General features: G+C 41.0%; 1 protein-coding gene and 1 long non-coding RNA gene across 8 annotated transcripts in view; one reads left to right on the top strand and one right to left on the bottom strand.

The window, feature by feature from the left end:
* The first annotated feature begins 412 nt into the window (after positions 1-412).
* DUSP16 (dual specificity phosphatase 16) overlaps positions 413-19270 on the top strand; it is a 63290-nt gene continuing 44432 nt past the window's right edge. For 2 of the 7 annotated variants that reach the window (XM_021382323.1, XM_021382322.1), the window contains exons 1-2: positions 666-846; positions 8380-8505. The gene's annotated coding sequence lies outside the window, so the exon portion shown is untranslated. Of the gene's footprint in view, positions 627-665; positions 847-885; positions 1467-8379; positions 8506-19270 lie in introns of those variants that run through there. The other 5 variants (XM_021382327.1, XM_021382325.1, XM_021382326.1 and 2 more) reach the window with 5 other exon arrangements.
* On the bottom strand, positions 8515-17314 carry LOC110390818. Its single transcript, XR_002433897.1, has 3 exons — positions 16216-17314; positions 15419-15473; positions 8515-9864 (listed from the first exon to the last, which is right to left on the bottom strand). It is a non-coding gene; the product is annotated as an uncharacterized LOC110390818 (long non-coding RNA).

A 19270-nucleotide genomic window follows, 5' to 3' on the forward strand; every position in this document is an offset into this window, starting at 1 on the left:
GCGGGGTCGCCGCTGTTCGGGTTCTTCCCGAAGCTCCGCTCCCCCTCTTCGTCTTCCTCCCTGTCCTTCCCCCCTCGGCTGAGTTCATTCACTGGGATTGGTTTCAAGTGACGCCATCGGTTTATTTTTACACCAATGACCTCATCCCAGCAGCTTGAAGTTTAATTACCAGCAAAACTCACAGTCTTTCCCTTCCTCATTCTCCTCCTGCTTGTTTGCTCTACCCAGTTATTAGTAATTGTTTGGTTCCTTTTGGGAAGTGAAGGCTTTGAAAAAAAATAAATAACCAAAAACCTCCAAAATTCCTCCCCCCACCGTCCCTTTTTAATTCTCTCAAGCCATCTAGGGAGGGAGGAAGAAGGGGGGGGGGGGGAGAGGCTCCCAGTATTTCCTTTTTCTCCCCTCCCACCTTCATGCTTCCCCCTCCTAACAAGACCGTTTGCTTCTATTTATATATTTAATTTCTATTACTTTTTGCATGGAAGAAGGATGAATTTTGTATGGAAGAGGCGCTTCCCCAGCGTCTAGAAGGAGACAGAAAGTTGTTTTCTAGAGGCAGAGCACTCACCGGCCGGTACCAGCTCTCACCCCTACAGACAGACAGACGTGGGGGGGGAGGTGCCACAGTAAGTGCCGGCAGAGGCCGCCGCCGGGACCCGGCCGGAGCTGGGGCTAGGGCTGGGCGGGGAAGAGGAGAAAGAGGAGGAGGAGAAGGGAGGTGAGGGACGGCTGCCGCCGCCGGTCCTCCTCTGCTATGCCTTTCCTCACCGGCCCCTCACCTCCGTAGGAGAGTCAGCAGCTGGTAGGTCGCTGCCCCGCATCGGCAGCTTCGACCGCCTCCTCCCGGTAAGGAGAGGGGCTGAGAGGGAGTGGGGGGGTGGCAGCTTCTGCCGGCCTTCGCAGCGCACCATCCTGCTCACCTCCGAGAGGGGACCGGCCACCTGCCTGCCGCGGGGCCGGGGGAGGGCGGCGGCCTTGGAGCGGGGAGGGCCGCGTAGGGGTGCGTGAGAGACTGCTGCCTTCCGCAGGGCCTTGCGGAGGGCGTCCAGGGAACGCGGCGAGGAGCCTGTGTGTCCGCGGCCGCGTTTCGGAGCTCAGCAAGCAGTGCTGGCTCCGAGAACGGGTTTCGCCGGTCAGAGCGGTCGAGGATGCTTTTACAGCCCCGCGGGACTCCCTGAGAAATTGGAAGTTCTGGACTGGACTTGGGAACATTTAAATTGAGTCAGTTGACAAAATGGAGGGCTGCTGTGGAATCGGAGAGTGAGGCAAATTGTTAACCTGATAATGCGATCGCATAAACCAGCAGCTCTGTGCTCGGCACTAGGGCACAGTCCCTAAAATAAGAACCGTCCTCGGTTCTTATTTTACTTTTGTCGAAGTCGTAGGGAGGGAACATGAGCTCGGTGCACATCAGCGCGTGCAGAACAAGGTGTATCGGACATGACTGTGGTAAATCCTGACTGGCGGTAGGATTTTTCAGCGTCCATATACATTTTGTGTTAGATGTTAAGTGGAAAGGTGTTTTTGGGAAAGCAAAACCAAGCAAGATTTAGTTTACTGTTGTTACAGTTGGTTGATATAGAAATCGATCTTTTGGTTTTCCTTCAAGCAAGGGGTGTAGTCATAGTAAGCTGTACTGTCTGACCTATGACTTTTTTTGTTCAAACATTCTGTGTATACCCAGCAGAATAAATAGATCTGTCTGCACTTTTTAAATTAAATGTAGTTTGAACTATTCTTCCTAAGAATGTGCTTGGGCGGGGGGGAGAGGGAAGGAAATGAGGATGGGGAGGTCTTTCTGTAACCTTAAGAAAGAATCTCAAACACCAGAATGATTTTGTATTTGTTGTTTTAAGTTTTATGCTATTCCTGGCAGCATGTGATTTGGTAGATGCAGAACTTACGAAGTCACAACTGACCAAACCAGAGTTCATTTAGGCTCTTGTGTTTTGAGGGAAGGTGGAAAAATAGTAAGTCTTAATTTCCATTTATGATGATCATCGTGCTGCCCATTGGAAATTGAAGCATTCATCACAGTTGGTGATGTTGGTTGGCTGGAGGTTTCTATTTGAATGTGGAGGAAATACGGAACAGGATGGTTGTATAGGTATTTTTAGCTTCAGTTTTAAATCAATAAAGATATAAAGAATAGTGATATTCAAAAGTAAATTATGTAGTTACTGAGTATGCTTCTTAATATTGTTAGGAATTAATCTAAAAAAATGTTTGAGATGTTACGAATTCTGGTCATTATATTTGTTTAACACAGTAGTGCTTCAGTATATCTTAATACACAATTTCCATGTCCCATTTTAAATGAATAAATAAGGAAAAGGAGCAGCGAAGGTGTTGGTTCTTGTGCTAATTAGAGGTGGAAGTTGCAGAATGCTGTATGGTTTAATATATGTGCGAAGGTCCAGAAAGTCCTACCAAGTGTTAAAAATCTCATCCTATGTTGCGTATAGGTATTTAAATTCATTCCTGCTCCTGTTGGTCTTGTTTTGTTAGCTGCCTATTACCGAAGCAAATAGAATGGAACAGAATAAGTTTTAGTCACACTAGAACAACCTCTGTAGGAGAAAATGAGCTCAGGTTATTTTTGTTTCTGTAAAATGTATGCTCTTTCAGTGAAGTCAGCTAGCCTAGCAGGGATGTTTCTTTTAGCTGGAATAGCTTCAGTTGATCATAGGAAGGGTTTTGGCTGTTCAGGAATGTGTTAAATAGATTTCTGTAGAAGCTCCATCTGCCTAGCCAGCAGTCTCAAGATACTCTCAGGTTCATGATAGTCACCAGCTATGGCTGGAATTGTGGGTACATCTCCATGTGCCCTGCTCCTTTTTTGGCCAGGTGGGTCTATGCCTGCCTCTTCATGGCCAGAAGCTGCCAATGTGGGGGAACAGTGCTGTAGAGAATTGCTGGAGACTTCATAGTGGAAACTGGTATGCTGCTCTGCTGTCTTCAAGAACAGTATGAGAGGTGCTGCAGAAGTAATGCCTCCTATTTTATTATGTTGTCACGTGATGTTGGTGGCAGATGATGGTGGTGTGGCAGCAGAGGCTGAACTTTCCCACTAATGTTCTGCTGTGTTTTGTTGTCATGTGACAAATGGCAGCAAAGGGGCAGTCTGACAAAATGGTGTCAGAGATGGAAACACATGCGAAGCCAAGGTGGGTCATTGAATTAAACCATGTGGAAAAAATGGCACCCACTGACATTCATTGGCGCTTGCTGACTGTTTATGGAAACCAAACAGTGGATGTCAGTGAGCCAGTGGGTGCTGTGTTTTAACAGTGGCACAGTGACAGTGGGTCATCTCTGCTGGTGTAGAGTTTTATGAATGTGGCATGCAGGCTCTTGTTCATCACTGGTGAAAATGCATAGCTAATAGTGGAGACTATGTTGAAAAATGGTGTTTTGTAGCTGAGAATTTGCTCTATCAAACAGTGTTAGTGTGCTCTTTGTTGTAGTTGCCATAGAAATAAATAGGCATTAATTTCAGAGCAACCTGAAGGTAGGCCTGATGGAGCCATTGGAGGGCAAACGCAGGCTCTGTGCTAGTCCTCTTGAGAAACAGTGAACTGGCAAATGAGTCACTGGTTTTTGCTGCTTGCATTGATCTTCAGGTGAGCTCCATTCTCATGTGTTGTGCAGCAAGAACATTTTGCAGGGCTAGTGCCTTGCTCAGTCACATAAGATTTTTCAAGTTCATCTCCTTTCTCCCTGGACCTATTCAGGAATAGTTAAAGTGTTTGCAAAATGACAATTTTTCCAAGAAATGCAGTAAGTACTGTCAAAGCACTTTCTTCTCAAGGAAACCAAGTCAGGATGACAGCTTTTATTTGTTAGAATGCCTGTTGAATTTTCTAGGGCTAGTTTACTTCTTTCATGTAAGAATAGTCAGGAAAGCATCATGGTCGTTCTTGACATGCTGACTATCTTTAATAGCCAGATTGTACAGAGTAGGTATTGTCAAAGGCCATGTGGTGGGTGGACTGGCAAATCCTCTCCTTATTTGTTCTTTTTATTTTTTTGTTTAACTTCCTGGAATAACATGGGGTTTCTAGTTTTCTAGTTATTTTATCAGTTTAGCAATAAATTTCATGCAGTCTTGTAGAATTTTGTTCGTGGCTCTATAACAGTATACCTATGTCTAAGAAGAGTTATCAAGAAGCTGGTTTTCTAGGTAATAGAGATATATCTCTGATGCATCAAGTGATACATTCTCTCCCTATGATTCCTTACGGATTGCTTCCAGGCTTAGTGTAGTGATGTGGAGAGTTTTTGTAAAATATTTTAAATACCAGTAACTACATATCAGTGTTTTAAATACCAGTGTCGATAACATTTTTGTGATTTACTTGGTGTCTCTCTTTGTAAAGCAAGGGTAATGCATCACTCTTAGGACAGTGGGTTGCCTGCTCGTGTGGTCTCTGCTTTCTGAATGAGTCAAAAGGCGTGGGTGATAGGTGGTCTGGCGATGTGTATCAGGGCTGGGCTAAAGGCCAATGTTACAGGAGACCAGAAGTCCTTCATGTGAGGGAGAAGTGAGTACTGCAATTTCAGACTACTTCCTAGAGGTTACCTAAGGGACCCTATCCTCAGATACGGGTGTATTTTTTTTTTTCTCTTGTATCACTAGTATAATGGCATTACTGCCCCGATGTGAAAGCTACGTGAGATAGACCTGTCTCTGGAGGCTGAGGAGGCAATGCTATAAGTGGAGATGCCTGAACTCCTACAGAGTTGCTGCTGGTCAAAGGATGCCAGTGGAACAGGAATGTTCATGTTACTGCTTCTCTCCTTGGCCTTATCACATATTTAGATTGGTACTCACTTGGTAGCTCCAAATGAGAAATCTCCATTATAGTTGCTCTGTAGCTCCCCATAACACCTGAAAGAAGCCAAAAACACCCATTAATGGCAAAGTTTGGCATCTTAACTTCTAGGTTTGTGTAGTTCTAATAGTGCACTTCTTGGTTTACTAATGTACGGGGCCCATTGGCAGCTGTCATAATCTTCAGTAGAGATGGTGTTCATCACCTGTAAATTACAATTGCTCAGTGATCAAAGAAAATCTGCATCCTGGGTGTGTGTATGGAGGGCAGGAGGGAACACAGGCACGAATTCAAGGCCTCATACTACATTTCGCTGCTCTATGTGGTCTGCTGCTGAGCCAAGGCTGACCTACTCAGAGTTGGCTCTGAGAAGACTGGCATCTTTCCATTTTGTGTCCCTATGAAATGCTTCTGCAGACAAAAAAAACCCAAAAAAACAACAACAACAACGAAAAATTGAATCATTGGGCAGGCTAGGGGAGAGGGGAGAGAGTGGTTCCTCAGTGACAGGCTGCAGGAATGTGAAAGAACCTGGTCTGAGACAAACTTGCCCAAGATCTTGCATTGTGGCTGGTCTGTTCTTGCACGGCATGAAGCTGTAACATTGTGCTGCATCAATATACCAAAGGAACTGCTGAAACAAGGTCCTTTGCTGGGAGGAAGTTGGTTATCTCTGCTCCTTATTTGTCACAGTATGAACCATGCGTAGGCAGTATACAGCTTCTGGCGTAAGTATAGCACCTATCATCCTTATGGTTCCTACAAGTATTTGGTTACAGGTAAGAATGTGCGTTTAAGTGTTGGGATTTCATACCTTCTTTCTTCAAAAATGTTGCTTGGGCAGAGTGTTTTCTCTTGCTTTCTAGAATCTAAACTCCAGAAGGCTGGGAGAGAAGAGATCTGGAATGGCAAGAAACACTCTGATAAGTCTCTCTTGCAACCCCATCGTTCTTAGAAGTGCCTTTCTGAAATAAGAGCAAGCAGAACATGAACTTCATCTTGGTCTTAACAAAGATTTATAAAGCTGTGCTAGTTTTTGAGCAATTAATTAAAATATTCCAACAAAAAAGTACAGTGTTCATCCCAGTACATCAGACTAACATATTGCTAGGTTCAGACAAGTCTGTTAGATTGAATCCTGGTTAGAGGACAAATGATGTCACCACTTTCAGTAGGACTCCTCTCCCAGACCCCTGGATACAAGCAGGGCATGCTCCAAATTAAGGACAGGCTGTGAAAGTGTCTCTTTCTGTAGTGTATTCAGAGTTCTTCACTGATAGCAAGTCTCTTCTTACAGTAGTGGGACCAAGTACCTTCTTCCATTTTTACTAAACTAATCCTGCACCATTTCAGTTTCTTAGAACCTTGCAAGCTCTATGTGGTGAGTTCTCTGAGGTCTTACTGGAGAGATATAATCAACAATAATTGGTTTCTAGGTTCATGGTCTCATGTTTCAGAAAGACACATTAGCTGAAGGCAAGCAGGTAGTTTTGATGAGGGCTGATGTGTTCTGTGTTCTACGCAGGGCATCCCTTGCCACTTTGTTGGTTTCTCACCCTTGCCTTTTTTTTTCTTCCCTTGCATGTAACTTTTCCTCTGAATATGTGTATATGTATATATTTATATTTTCTCATCTCTTCTTGTCATTGGAGTGAGCTCCCCTGCTCAACCCTTCTGCAGCGTCACTGAAGAAGATACTGCCCCTTTTCGTGGATGAGATATTGAGAGCATGCTGTCAGCCTACCAGTCCTCTGTTTTGCTTATTAGGTGATCTGTGCTTGGATGCCATCCAGTTGACACTGCCTGTTTCCTCACTATAGCTTATTTAGCATGTTTGCTGTGATTTCCAGGTGGGCATACTTGAAGATGTCAGAAAAAATCTCTTCATCGAGCCCAGACATGATTATATGAGTAGTCTTTTTGTTGCTTGTTTCTTAGAATATTGCTGAAAGAAAGTTAACTTCTTCAAGCATAAAATGTATGAGAAAGAATAATAATACAAATAGCATGCAAGTCTCTGAGATAAGAATCAGGACAGGAAAAAAAGTGTAACAACCTGCACTATTGCATATTTTGCCAAGATACTCTTCCCTTGACAAGAGCACATCCTTCTGCCCCGCAAATATGTAGGACTGGAATCTTTTTCCCTGGCTGAGACTGGTGTGACTTACCAGCTCATCTGCAGGTGTGAGCTATGCTGCAACAAGGAAATATGCAGTATCATTTCCCCCCTCTGCCTAATGTATGGTTAAACCTATAGAAAAATGCTGAGGAAGCTTAGACATTCTGTTCCTCTGACAGTCTTCTACAAATGCAAGCTATTGATGACCATTGCCTTTAATGGACAAAAACAGTACTGGCAATTCCTTTGTGCTCTTTATTTAATGACGTAACAAGCAAGCACATTAGCTATTTTTATTCATACCGCCAGACATAGGCCAGTATGGCAGAGCTGCTATGAAATGTCTGCATAGCTAAGCGGGAACTCATCTGCTGTTGAGAACTAAATATTTCTTTTAGTTATGGTATTTTGAGAGGGTTCCACCAGTGATTGTCTGATCTCTCTATTTGAGCTGTGGTGTAGATTTTCAAGATTTTGCATTAAAATAGGCAGAACATTCTTTTCAGTCACCGACTTTGTCAACTGTTTCAGTCAACAATGAAGATGTAATGCAGTCAGAGAGGTGAGTAGGAGGTGAGGGGAGAGCCTGCTTGGGTTAAAGGTTTGGTTGTTGTACTTTCAGGAAGCTTCTGGACTATCTGTTCTTATGTGCTGCTTAGTGGCAGGTGCATGGAACGAGCCGAGTATAGTGATGCTGTTAGCAAATGATAGTTTAGAGAGGTGCAGTGTTTGTTTTTGGAATTTTTAAGTGCTGTTGCGTCCTGCAATTATGTTTTTTCTTTTTTTTCTCCTTTTCCTTAAAGAGGCTATCTGCTTTAGCAGAAAAATGTCTTCCGTGGCTTGACAATTAATGCAAAAAAAATCAAGATTTCTGATAATTTAAGTCTGAATATTTCAAAGCCAAGAGTTTGTAATGGATTAACTTGGGGGGTAGAGGAAATAATTCTTATTTTTTGGGGGTGTGTGTGAGCTGAACAAATCGTTAAACCTCTGTACTGATATGTGGTCATACAGAACAAAAAACTTCATGCCTGTGGCAGATGTTAGAGGCACTAAGGAAAGGAAGAAATCCAATAACATTAAATAAATAGATAAATAGATATTATGCTTTCCTTGGTTGGAAACTTGTCCAACACTGGAGTAGATACCTTGTTGTCACACATTTTTGCATATCTTTACTTAACCAAATTATAAAGCATGCTTACAACAATCTTGCTTGTATCCACAAAATTAAAATGTTTTTACTGAGTGCTTAATATTTGTTCCAGGTGATGGTATTGCTTTTCAGTGCAGCCAAACATTTTTCTTATTTATTAGTTATTTTCTTAGTTATCACTTTTTTACCTTTTTTTTTTTTTTCTGTTTATATTGTCTAAACATGCAAGTGTAACTTCCTCCTTGAAAGGTCTCTCTCTTTTTCAGATGTCAGTTGTTACACATTGAAGCAGAGCTGGAGAAGTGTACCTACTGGTAGAAAATAGCATTACTTTTTTTGAAGGAGTGGAGTGGGACACTTGTTGCATGGATCATCTACTTTGTAATGTTAAGGTAATGTAATTAAACCACCACCATTTAACCACCTCTCTCAGCTTCACTGCAAGTGGTAAAATAGCCTGATTTATGTTTAAATTTTTAACTCAAATTGCAGTAACATCTTCTGATGTATGTAGAAAGAGCTGTGGTCCTTCTGCTTTTACTCAAAATGCTGTTAAATTGCATTAGAGGAAAAATATTCAGGTTTATCACTTTCTGGAGCTGAAGTTTCAAGCAGTACATTGAGTTGTGAAATCTCTGTGGTGTCAGCGTTTTTGTCACTGGAAATACTAGAGAAGGGAGGCATGCATATGGAATAGGGAATAATGAAGAGATATTGATCATATATTGAAAAAATGCACCATAGGGGCTAATAAAGGAAAAGAGGAAGAAAATGGAGGCAACAGAGACGAAAATAGTTATGAAGAAAAATACGAATTCTGCATTGTACATGATGATGAGCCTTTCAAGTCACAGGAAGAGCACTTCTAATATGACTGGAGGATAAGATCGTTCCACTTTGGCTAGTAGTACTGAGGTTGTTCTAGCACAAAATGGAAGAGTTATTTTCTTCGTATATGAGAAAGAACCATTTGATAGAAGACTAATGACAAGTTTTAGGAATTATAGGGAAAAGTGTGTCTTCCAGCAAGGTCATAATAGTCAGTAATATTTGTGTGTCTAGAGAATATCTTCTAAAGATTTAAACGATCATGAGTTGTGTGTTTTGCCTTCCTGACTCTGTATTTTAGATTTATAAGTCATGTAACTGAACATATGTATTCAAAACTATAAATGGTGGTTTGGAATAAATATGTGGTAGCTGCTGGGGAGTAATATTGCATGGGTTTGTGTATTGTTACTTTCTCTGTAGGCATTTGTAAATACTTAAGAATGAGTTGATTTCAAAATGTTGTATCATAGGTCACATTTTCTTGTTGGAAATGTGTAAGGTTCAGAGACCTAGTCTTCGAATAGTGCACACTTGAGAAGAAAGTCTTTCATTGTGACCGAGAGGGTGGGAAGGAGTGGAGAAAATTCTGTCTTCACGCTTCTGTTGTGAAACAACTTTTCTTTGTGCTGCTAGTGAACTAATGTTGGATTTTATGTTTAATTAGATGTGTATATGGACAGTAATTCTAGGTGGAAAACAAGCTTTTATTAAAACAAAAAAAAAAGTTGGCAAACTTTGTATGCTTCTAAAGTATGTTCAGTTCAAGAAGCTGATGTTCTCTAACCACGCCGTGGGTACAAATGTACAAGCTTCCTCAGGTTCCTTAGGTTTGTCTTATAACATTTTTGGGTTCTGTTACGTGCTCCCATTGGTGCGAAAGCTGTGCAAGCACAAGCAGTAGGTGTCCCAAGGTTCTTTATCTGAATGAACAAAGTGGAGAAACAGTAGTATGAGTGGAAATACTCTTGTCAAAGTATCTTTATCCAGCTGTGCAGGTAGAAAAGGTTACCAAGTCAAGCTGCTTGTCATAAGCCCTCTGCCACTGAGTCTGTTGCTAGCATAATTCTTGTGGCTGTTCATACTTCTCTTGAGGGGCCGGGTCAGAGGATGAGCTTGTGAGAAGCCTGTTTTGCTTTATTAGCTAATCTGTTCAGGTTTTGCTTGAAGCAACCCACAAATCTGCTGTGCAATCATAGCCTCTAGATGGTCCTTCACGCCTAAGGCAGACTTAAAATTATCTGCCTTTTGAATGCATTGAGAAGTCTTAGAAGCAAAATACTGCAGTGCAGTTATGCCCATTGCATCCCATGGCAATGTGAAGAGAAATGTGGAAATTCAAAGAAATTCCTTCCCAAGCTTCTTTTTCTGCTGGAGCAGCAACACGTTTATTTGTGACATGGATTTCTCTTTTACAACTAAGACTGGAACCATTGGTTCGAGCTAAAATCCTAATAACAGCTGTTCATTTGAAACTGCATGCAGATGGGGGCTTGGCTTGGCTGCCAGAGCTCTGTGCTCCAGCGCAATCTCTTGTTGTTTGTAAACTGGACAATTTGGAAGTGAATTCTAGGAGGATGCTCTTTCTTTAAAAGTGGCAGACACATGTATGTATATGTCTGTATGTTTGTTTTATATTAAAACTCACAAGTGTATATACATGTATATACATGTATATGTATACATGTACAAACTCTGTGTCTATATACACATGCACACAGATATATATAGATACATGCACACTCTGTCCAGAACAGCTTATGTTTTATAAAGCTTTCAGTGATTTCTTGATTTTTTTATATAATGAGAAAAGCAATGAATTAGCTACTGAAGGGAAGTGGTCTTACAGATACATCTTCCATAGCTATGTCATTGTATAACAAATCTAGAAGATCTAGATGCATGGTCTTCATGGAATGCTGAGTACATAGCTTTAGTGGTTGTAGCTGTCTGAAGCTGGCAGATAAATTTTGCGCATTCAGTAGCTTTTGGTGCATCTAATTGAATAGCCTTTTCATCTCTGATCATTACCTGGTCTTCAGAAGGAAATTGGCATGAAAGCCTGATCTCGTTCTACCAAAAACTTGAAAGCATTTCTTTGATATCATACTTGTTTGCTAAAACGAAAAGAAACTCTTTTCTGCTTTAAGAATGGCTGGCTAGTAATGCTTATTTATTTTCTACCTGTCTGATTTTTTTTTTTTACTTCTTTTCCTCATATTAGTAATTTAAATGGTACCAGTGTTTTCAAAGTTGTCACATGGAGATCTCATTTTCACCTCTTGTTGATTTCTTATGTCATCACTGCCAGCTGCTTGGGAAGAGGTGTTGAGCTCATTTTAGGGTTTCCATTCCTCTTCAGGTGGTGTTTCTGACTTATTTTTAATGATAACACTGTATTTTTTTTTTATACTTTCAGTTTCGTTGTGGTGTTTTGGGGTTTTTTTTGAGTGCTTTTTACATTTACTTTGAGTATGGTGGTACCAGAATCATCTTTATGAGGTTGTGTCAAAATTGACAAGATTCTGCTGGCCAGAGCTCCTGTTGATGTATGACTGCTGCATTGCTGTATTGCAGGGGTAAGCATGTGCTATCTCTAATCTTGTTCATGGTAATGTTTTGTCAGCCAAGGACTTCCGTCATTCAAGGAAGAGACTTTTTCAAAAAAAAAAAAAAAGTATTTTTCAGACCATGCAGACTGAGTTTTATTGACATGTAGCAAATTTACATGAGTTTGTACAAACAAGCAAACTGTAGTAGCCTTCTGTTGTCACATCCATTCAGCTAGGTGCAAAGCTCTAGAATTAATATACAAAGTGCTTAATTTCCAATAACTTCATCCAGTATCATTTTTATCAACATAGACTTCAATTTACCCTTATTTTTCCCCCTCTTTGCTACTGCTCTTAATTTCTTCCATCTTTTTGGTGGTGAGGAATGGCTATGTGTGTGTAAATGTGTAGTTGTGTAATATTTTTCCTATAATTCCAAGTCTTTAGAACTTTTTGCTATAGACAACTACAAAATGGACTTTCTAGTAAGTCTACATAAAGTTCCTTTAAACAGTTGAATTGGCATGCTCCAAGATATGAGTAACTGGTAGTTTCAGGTGAGATAGAGAAAGGTGACTCTGTGTCTTCTTCCATTTCTTACTGTATGCATATTTATGCCTGTCTTGAGGTCATCCATGTGTTCTGTGTGGATGCTTTGTAATCATTTATCCTAATACTGAACTTCACTGACTTTATGATTAGTTAAATAAATTAAAATATTAAATAAATTAAATAAATAAAAATATAAAATTAAATAAACAAAATTAAAAATCTAAAATCACTGGAGGACAAGTAGAGGGAAGGCTTGGTTTCTTATTTCCAGGTGAAGAAAAAAACAGGAATCAAAAATGTCCCTCGGTATGTCCTGTCATGGTTCAAAGACTAAATTAAAATGTAGAATTTCTTGGTCAAATCAAATTCCTCTTGCATTTGGTGTGGTATTTCCCTTACTTCCACCTCGAAGCGGCTTTAACTGGACTCCTCCTCCTTTTCCTCATTAACTCTGTGATTCTCGTTTGGTTTCTGAGAATTGCAAGAGTTCTGAGATTTTCCTGGATTAAAAATTCCAGATTCTTAGTGATTTCTTCCTTCTTTCTTTTGTTCTTCTCCTTCCAGCAGCCACATATAGGCTTCTACAGGCTCACTAGATTTTATTTTCCCCTAGGAAAAGATTCTTTGTTTTCATTCTTTTGTGGCAACTTATGTTTCCTCATATACAGAGTGCTTCAGCTGACCTCAAACATTTTGTAATGTTAGTGCCATTTTGCCAGCTGGAGGAGTCAAGTAGTAATAGTGCCCTCTCCAGTTCTGTGTCAGCTGTCTTCCCTTCATATGGGAAGCATAAGTCTCTTAATTCCTTCCTGATAGGTTTCCATTTTGAAAATACACTGTCTGGCATGACGTGGCATTAAATTGCTTTGAAACACTAAGCACGGGGAACGTGTTATCAAAATACTTGTTTCTTCTTCCTTTTTTTTTTTCTTTCTTTTTGTTAAGGTCACTGTTCTGTAATGAAGCGATTGAGGAGGGTTACTCCATTAGTAGAGAAAAGGCATCAGAGACTGCATCTTTCCTCTACAAAAATCAGTGCTGTCCTGAGACCCAGTTACTCAAAAACAAGTTGTAATGAAAATATACTAAAATCCTAGGCTTTAGCTTGGTTGTATCAAATACTTGGTAGAACTCCAGAGTAGTAAATAACTCAGTTATTTTTTATGGAGTACTAATCTTGTTTGCTTTGGCACGTAAAACTGAAGTTGCAGCTTATTTTTCCTAAATATACACTTTCTTTTGGAGTATCCCTTCTGTGCAGTAATGGAGATATATATAACAGAGTCCAGAAGGCCAGTCACAGAGCAAGGATTCTGCTGTGTTTGGTGGTCCCAGAGGCAGGAAGGAGCAATCTTAACTTCTGGGTGATGTAACAGGCACCAGTCAGTCATACCACCGATGCCACAGTCTGTATGGGCATTGTGGTGAAGTAATAGATTTGAGGCAGTATTTTGAAAGACTGTGAAGTCAGTGGGCCCTCATGTCGTCTTGTATAGGCCAAGAAGGAAATAAAGAGGTGTTCATCTGGGCAAAGGGAGTGGTTTGGAGAATATGCAATTCTGCTTCAGTGTTCTGAGTAGGTGTGAACAGCATAGTCAAGGCCAAAGGAAATATTGCTGCACTATGAGCAAAGAGATCACATGTCTAAGTGAGTGGTTTTCATCCATTTATGTTGTGTAAATTCTCTTAATGCTGATCAGAAAAAAATGGGCAGGAGGCAACTCTAGCTTTGAAATCGAAGTCCAAGGAGTCACAAAGTTCACTGATGGGAAAGGGGAATGCAAAAAGGGGAGCTCCACGGCTGTAGCAGATTTTTGAGTTCTTCAGGAGGGTACTTGAAAGTGATTTAAACATGTGGTGACTTCATTTGTAGGTGAAGCCATAAGATAGTGATATGTTGTTCTAGACTGACTCTCTTGTTTTCTTTCTGATGCCATTTTTATTACAATGCACAATGATTGAAGTCCACAAGGAAGTGCAGTAATACTGTAAGTTGTCTGTCTCTTCATTCACTTCTGTTAACAGCAAGAATTTATTTTTGCTAATAGCTGCCAACAAGTGGCATGCACTAAATAACATCTTCAAAGTACATCTTAAACAAACAAAACCACTTTTCTTCTGTAACTTCTGGTGTTAATTCTTGTCTTTCTTCTTTTTCCTTTGAGACTGTTACAAGTAGTGTCCATTTCCTTAATGTATGATTAGATTTGCTGTGGAGGTTTTAACAGATCTAAATTTTGAGACAGTAATTTAACATGAGATGAGGTGTCAAAGTGATGGACTTTCAAGTGGCGGTTCCTGACATTCCCCAGAACATAGTCCATGTAAACTTATTTCTGCTTTAGGAGGGCAAATTCCTTTCATTACTGTAATCCTTGTGTTCTTCATGAACTTTCTGTAATAGTGCACACATGTTAAACAGCAGCTTGCTTTCAGAACTTTAAAGGTGTTTTTTGGAAAACGGAATTGACAAGTTTTCTGATTTTATTTTCAGATCTGTTATTATCTTCAAAAGGCCTGTCAGTTGCTAGTATGTAATGATGTGTTTTTAACTGAGATGTTTGTATAGGATGCCGTAAATTCATTTATCTCTTAGTGTGGCCATCAACTTCAAAGGATTTAACTATGTATATAGTTTTATGGGGGATTAAGTAACTCACCTCTGGATTCATAAATAAATAAAACCAAAGTTGTAATGGTAATACAAATAAGGTAGCAAAATTACCAGACCTCCAAAGAGGCTTAACTTCTTTTTGGTTTAGCTGAAACTTATGAAGTACAAAAGATGGCTCAGAGTTGCTCCTTTCCATTGTAATTATTTAGCTTTCAGGTTTTCTTCATTACTGTGAGACAGCTGAAAGATGTCTGTTTGTGTAAATGTTATGGAAGTGTTATCCCTATGGTCTCTGCATGCATGCTGCTCTCTTTGTAAAGTTCTCAGTGCTTCTGCCATGGTGGTGCTACGCACAATCCCTACTTGAGGCACCAGCAGTCTGCAGCTGGATTTTGCAAGTTTGTCTATCTGAAACTATAATGATCTAATATGATAATCTCTTTGCTGGGTTCAAACATGGAACTTGCTTTTAAGAGAAGCTTTCTCATGGATAAATCTGAATGCATTTAAATGTCTGAAAAGAGGAAGGGGTGGGAGGGAGTGTGATGGGAATTGTCTGTAACTGTGCTTGATAGAAAGCAGCCCTAGGAGTATTTGATTGCACCTTAAAAGCATTAGTAGAAGTTATCCATAGTTAGATTTACAGTTAGCCTGGTCCTTTGTGATTTTATATTCCCTCCTAGCCCTCCCCCCCCCCCCCCCCCATTAATTTCTGAGTTATTTTACCTTCAAAATAGAAGTGTACTAGAAGAGTCTTACCTGGATTATTGGTGGTGGCTTGTCCAAAAGCAGTGCTTGAAGTCACTGGTATTACCTACAGCAGAAAGTACAAAATGCAGGGAATAAGAGGATGGTTTGCTTGCATCTCTATCTGTGAGTGGGGATGGCACAAGTATTTTTTTCAGATGTTCTTCTGGGAGCTCACAAGCTTTGTCTGTTCACTGCTTTTGGAATAATGCCTCAAACACCTTTAACTAGCTTGTGCAGGAGAGGATTGTGCTTTTCTGTGATTATAAGCTCAAGTGCTGATAGTAGCAGCGTTGCCCACATGGAGGCAGAAAGAGAAGTGGCAGTTCCGGGGTAGATCACTACCTCTTAAACTGCTGTCTGCAGTGGAACAGTTTGCCCTGGGAGTCCTTTTTGCGTTTGTGAGGGAGTAAAGTCCAGCAGGAGTGATTTTGTCCCCTGCAGTTTTCCTAGTTCCAGTCTACTTGAAGCAGAGAAACCACAACTCCAGAGCTCTCACAAAGCTTCCTAAGAATACTTTTATTAATTGTAATTGTCTGTGTAGTATAGTTTGACAGCATTAACGAAGCATGGAGAGCACTTCCTACTGTAAAGTTTAATGTTTTTCTTTTAATGACAAAATTATTTGGATTTGGCATGGTCTATCAGCGGCAAACTCCTGTAGTACAAATAGTGATGAACTGGCATGCAGCATGGCATTGGTAAACGGACATTTGTGCCAAGGATTCATAGCCAAGCTCTTACCTTTTAGCATAAGATTTTTCTTAAATGGGAATGCAAAGCAGATGAGATCTTGGTTAAATACTTACCCGTTTGAGTGAGGGCTGCCCCTAGGAATGTGGCCATGTAACCTCTGACATGCGGTGTAGGAACAAGGAAGTTGCACCTGAGGATCACATGAGCAGTCTTCACGCTAGAGGTTTCTCATTCTGGAGTACTCTACTCTATGGACTCTTGCTAGAAGGAGTTCTTAACCTGAGATTTTATCTTAAACAAACAAACAACTTCTGCAGCATGGCATGAGGGGTCAGAGTGCTCTATGAGCTGTGCCACAGGGGTTTGGATCATCAGAAGCAGGCAGCAGGCTCTGGCTATTTGTACCAACAGAGCAGTGATTCTCTGTATGGACAAGTCTCCTTTTCACAAAACTGCAGAATTACAGAAACATAGGGGTTGGAAAGGACCTACAGAGGTCATCTTGTCCATGAGTGTCCAGCCGCACTAAGTGAAGAAAAATTGTCTTGTGCTGCATATAAAATATATAATATGGTTAATTTATATAAGTAACAAAACCTCTTTTTAAAATATTTTTATTACAACATTGAAAAAGAGCAACAAAAACATACTTTGTTTTTTCGCAAGTCATAAAATATTTTTAGCATTTTACGCTGACTTAGCCACCTTCCTTCAGAAAAGTAAAAGATGTCCCCATAATTAGCATCCCTGCTTTTAAGGAACTCCTGGAACTGGCAATGATTCAATCCCTTGGACTTCTTGAAATTCACAGCTTTTGTTACGATTTGCGTGGCATTATCCATTTATAAAGCTTTTGTGCACAGATTTTCTTGATGTACGTTGCAGCAATATTTCATCAAATGTGAGGTTCTGGGGCAATTACAAAGTCTTCTATTAACTTTCTGAGTCCCTCTTTTTTAACATCCATAGCTGGGGAGCCATCAGTAGCTATAGCAGGTTTGTTGACAAAGGTTAAAGAAAACTGCTTTAAGGTAATTTTTACCGCTTCATACAAATAAGATCTTTTAATGGCCCGAAAGAGGCCATTTCTTCAGTGTCATTCTCTAATAGAAATGGAAAGCTGAGCCATATTTGTAGCATCAGTACTTCCATGTGTCACGCAAGCATAAAATTTGAAATTAGCAGCTTTACTCTCAAAATTTCTTTTGATAGATTTCCCAGTTTTTTTAATTTGCTTGGCTATAGTTTGATGAGACAAACTGATTTTACAAAAATCCTTTTTTTTTTTTTTTTTTTTTCCCAGGACAAATTATACCTGACATACATTCCATGCTTTGCTTAATAAACTCATCATCAGCTAATGGTTTTGATACTTTGCTGTCAGCTTTGGTACCACATAAAATAGCCTTTATAATAGAGTCCAGGTTTCAGTTCAACTGAATGTGTGTGTGGTGGGCGTGAGAGAAGGAGTTAGCGCAGTACTGTGCCTTCCCCTTGTCATGATTTCCACTCAGACAGTGCCGATTGCACACCAGTGTTTCATTTTTGTTGAGTGATGGGTGTACACCTGGGGCTGGACTGGGCTGCTTGGCGGGGCAGAGTCACTGCCATGATGGTGTGGGGCAGGGGGTGGATGTGGGGTGGGGGTGGCCACAGAGCAGGCTTGGCTGGATCACCTGTGGCTAATCTAGTCCAACCTCCTGCTAAAGCAGGTTCCCTGCAGTAGGTTGTACAGGAAAGTGTCCAGGAGGGTTTTGAAGATCTCTTAGAGTCCATGACCAGTCTGGGTAGCTAATCAGTGCTCTATCACCTTTGAAGTAAAGAAGTTTGTTTTTTTTTTCATGTTCATGTGGAATTTCCTGTGTTCCAGTTTGTGCCCATTATTCCTGTCGCTGGATATCACTGAGAAGAGACTGGCCCTCTACTTCACGCACTTTCTTTAGATATTTATAGGCATTGATAAGATCCCTCCTCAATCTTTTACAGACTGAAAACACCCAGGTCTCTCAGCATTTCCTTGTAAGGGAGGTGCTCCAGGCCCCTAATCAACTTTGTAGCGCTTTGCTGGACTTTCTCCAGTAGTCTTTTGTCTTGAACTGGAGAGCCCCAGAACTGGACACAGTACTCCAGATGTGGCCTCACCACAGCAGAATAGAGGGGGGAGAATCATCTCCCTCGACCTGCTGTCTACACTCTTTTTTAACGTGCTCCAGAATACCATTGGCCTTCTTGACCGCAAAGGTACGTTGCTGGCTCGTGGTCAACCTGTTGTCCACCAGGACACCCAGGTCCTTCTCCACAGAGCTCCTTTCCAGCAGATCAGCCCCTAACCTGTAAAGATGTTTGCAGTTATTCTTCCCCAGGTAGGTAGGACCCTTGTTGAACCTCTTCAGGTTCCTCTCTGTCCAACTGCCCAGCCTGTCCAGATCTTGCTGAATTACAGCACAGCCTTTTGGTGTGTTAGCCACTCCTCCCAGCTTCGTGTCATCAGTGAACTTACTGAGGATGCACTCTATCCCTTCATCAACGTCACTGATGAAGATGTTAAACAAGACTGGACCCAGTATCAATCTCTGGGTAACACCACTAGCCACTGGCCTCCAACAAGACTTGGCGCTACTGATCACAACCATCTGAGGCTCTGTCAGTCAGCCAGTTCTCATTGCTCCTCACTGTCCACTCATATATCCCATACTTCCTTAGCTTACCTACAAGGGCATTATGGGAGACAGTTTCAAAGGCTTTGCTGAAGTTGAGGTAGACAACGTCCACTGCTCCCCCCTCATTCACCCAGCCATTCCTGGTATCATATATGGCTACCGGGTTGGTAAAGCATGACTTCCCTTTGGGGAATCCATGTTGACTACTCCTGATACCCTTCTTTTCTTCCAGTTCCTTGGAGATGACATCTAGAATAAGTTGTTCTATCACATCCCAGTGGTAGAGGTGAGGCTGACTGGCCTGTGGTTTCCTGGGTCCTCTTCCTTGCCCTTTTGAAGACTTGAGCAACATTGGCTTTCCTCCAGTCCAAAGGCACTTCTCCCATTCTCCATGATCTTTCATAGATGATAGTGTTTCAGCAATTACTTCTGCCGGCTCCCTCCATGCCTGTCAGGGCGCATGGATTTGTGTGCACTGCATTTGCCTATATGGTCTTTGACCAGATCC

This window comes from Numida meleagris, unplaced genomic scaffold (assembly GCF_002078875.1).
Source record: "Numida meleagris isolate 19003 breed g44 Domestic line unplaced genomic scaffold, NumMel1.0 unplaced_Scaffold208, whole genome shotgun sequence".
Lineage (NCBI taxonomy): Eukaryota > Metazoa > Chordata > Aves > Galliformes > Numididae > Numida > Numida meleagris.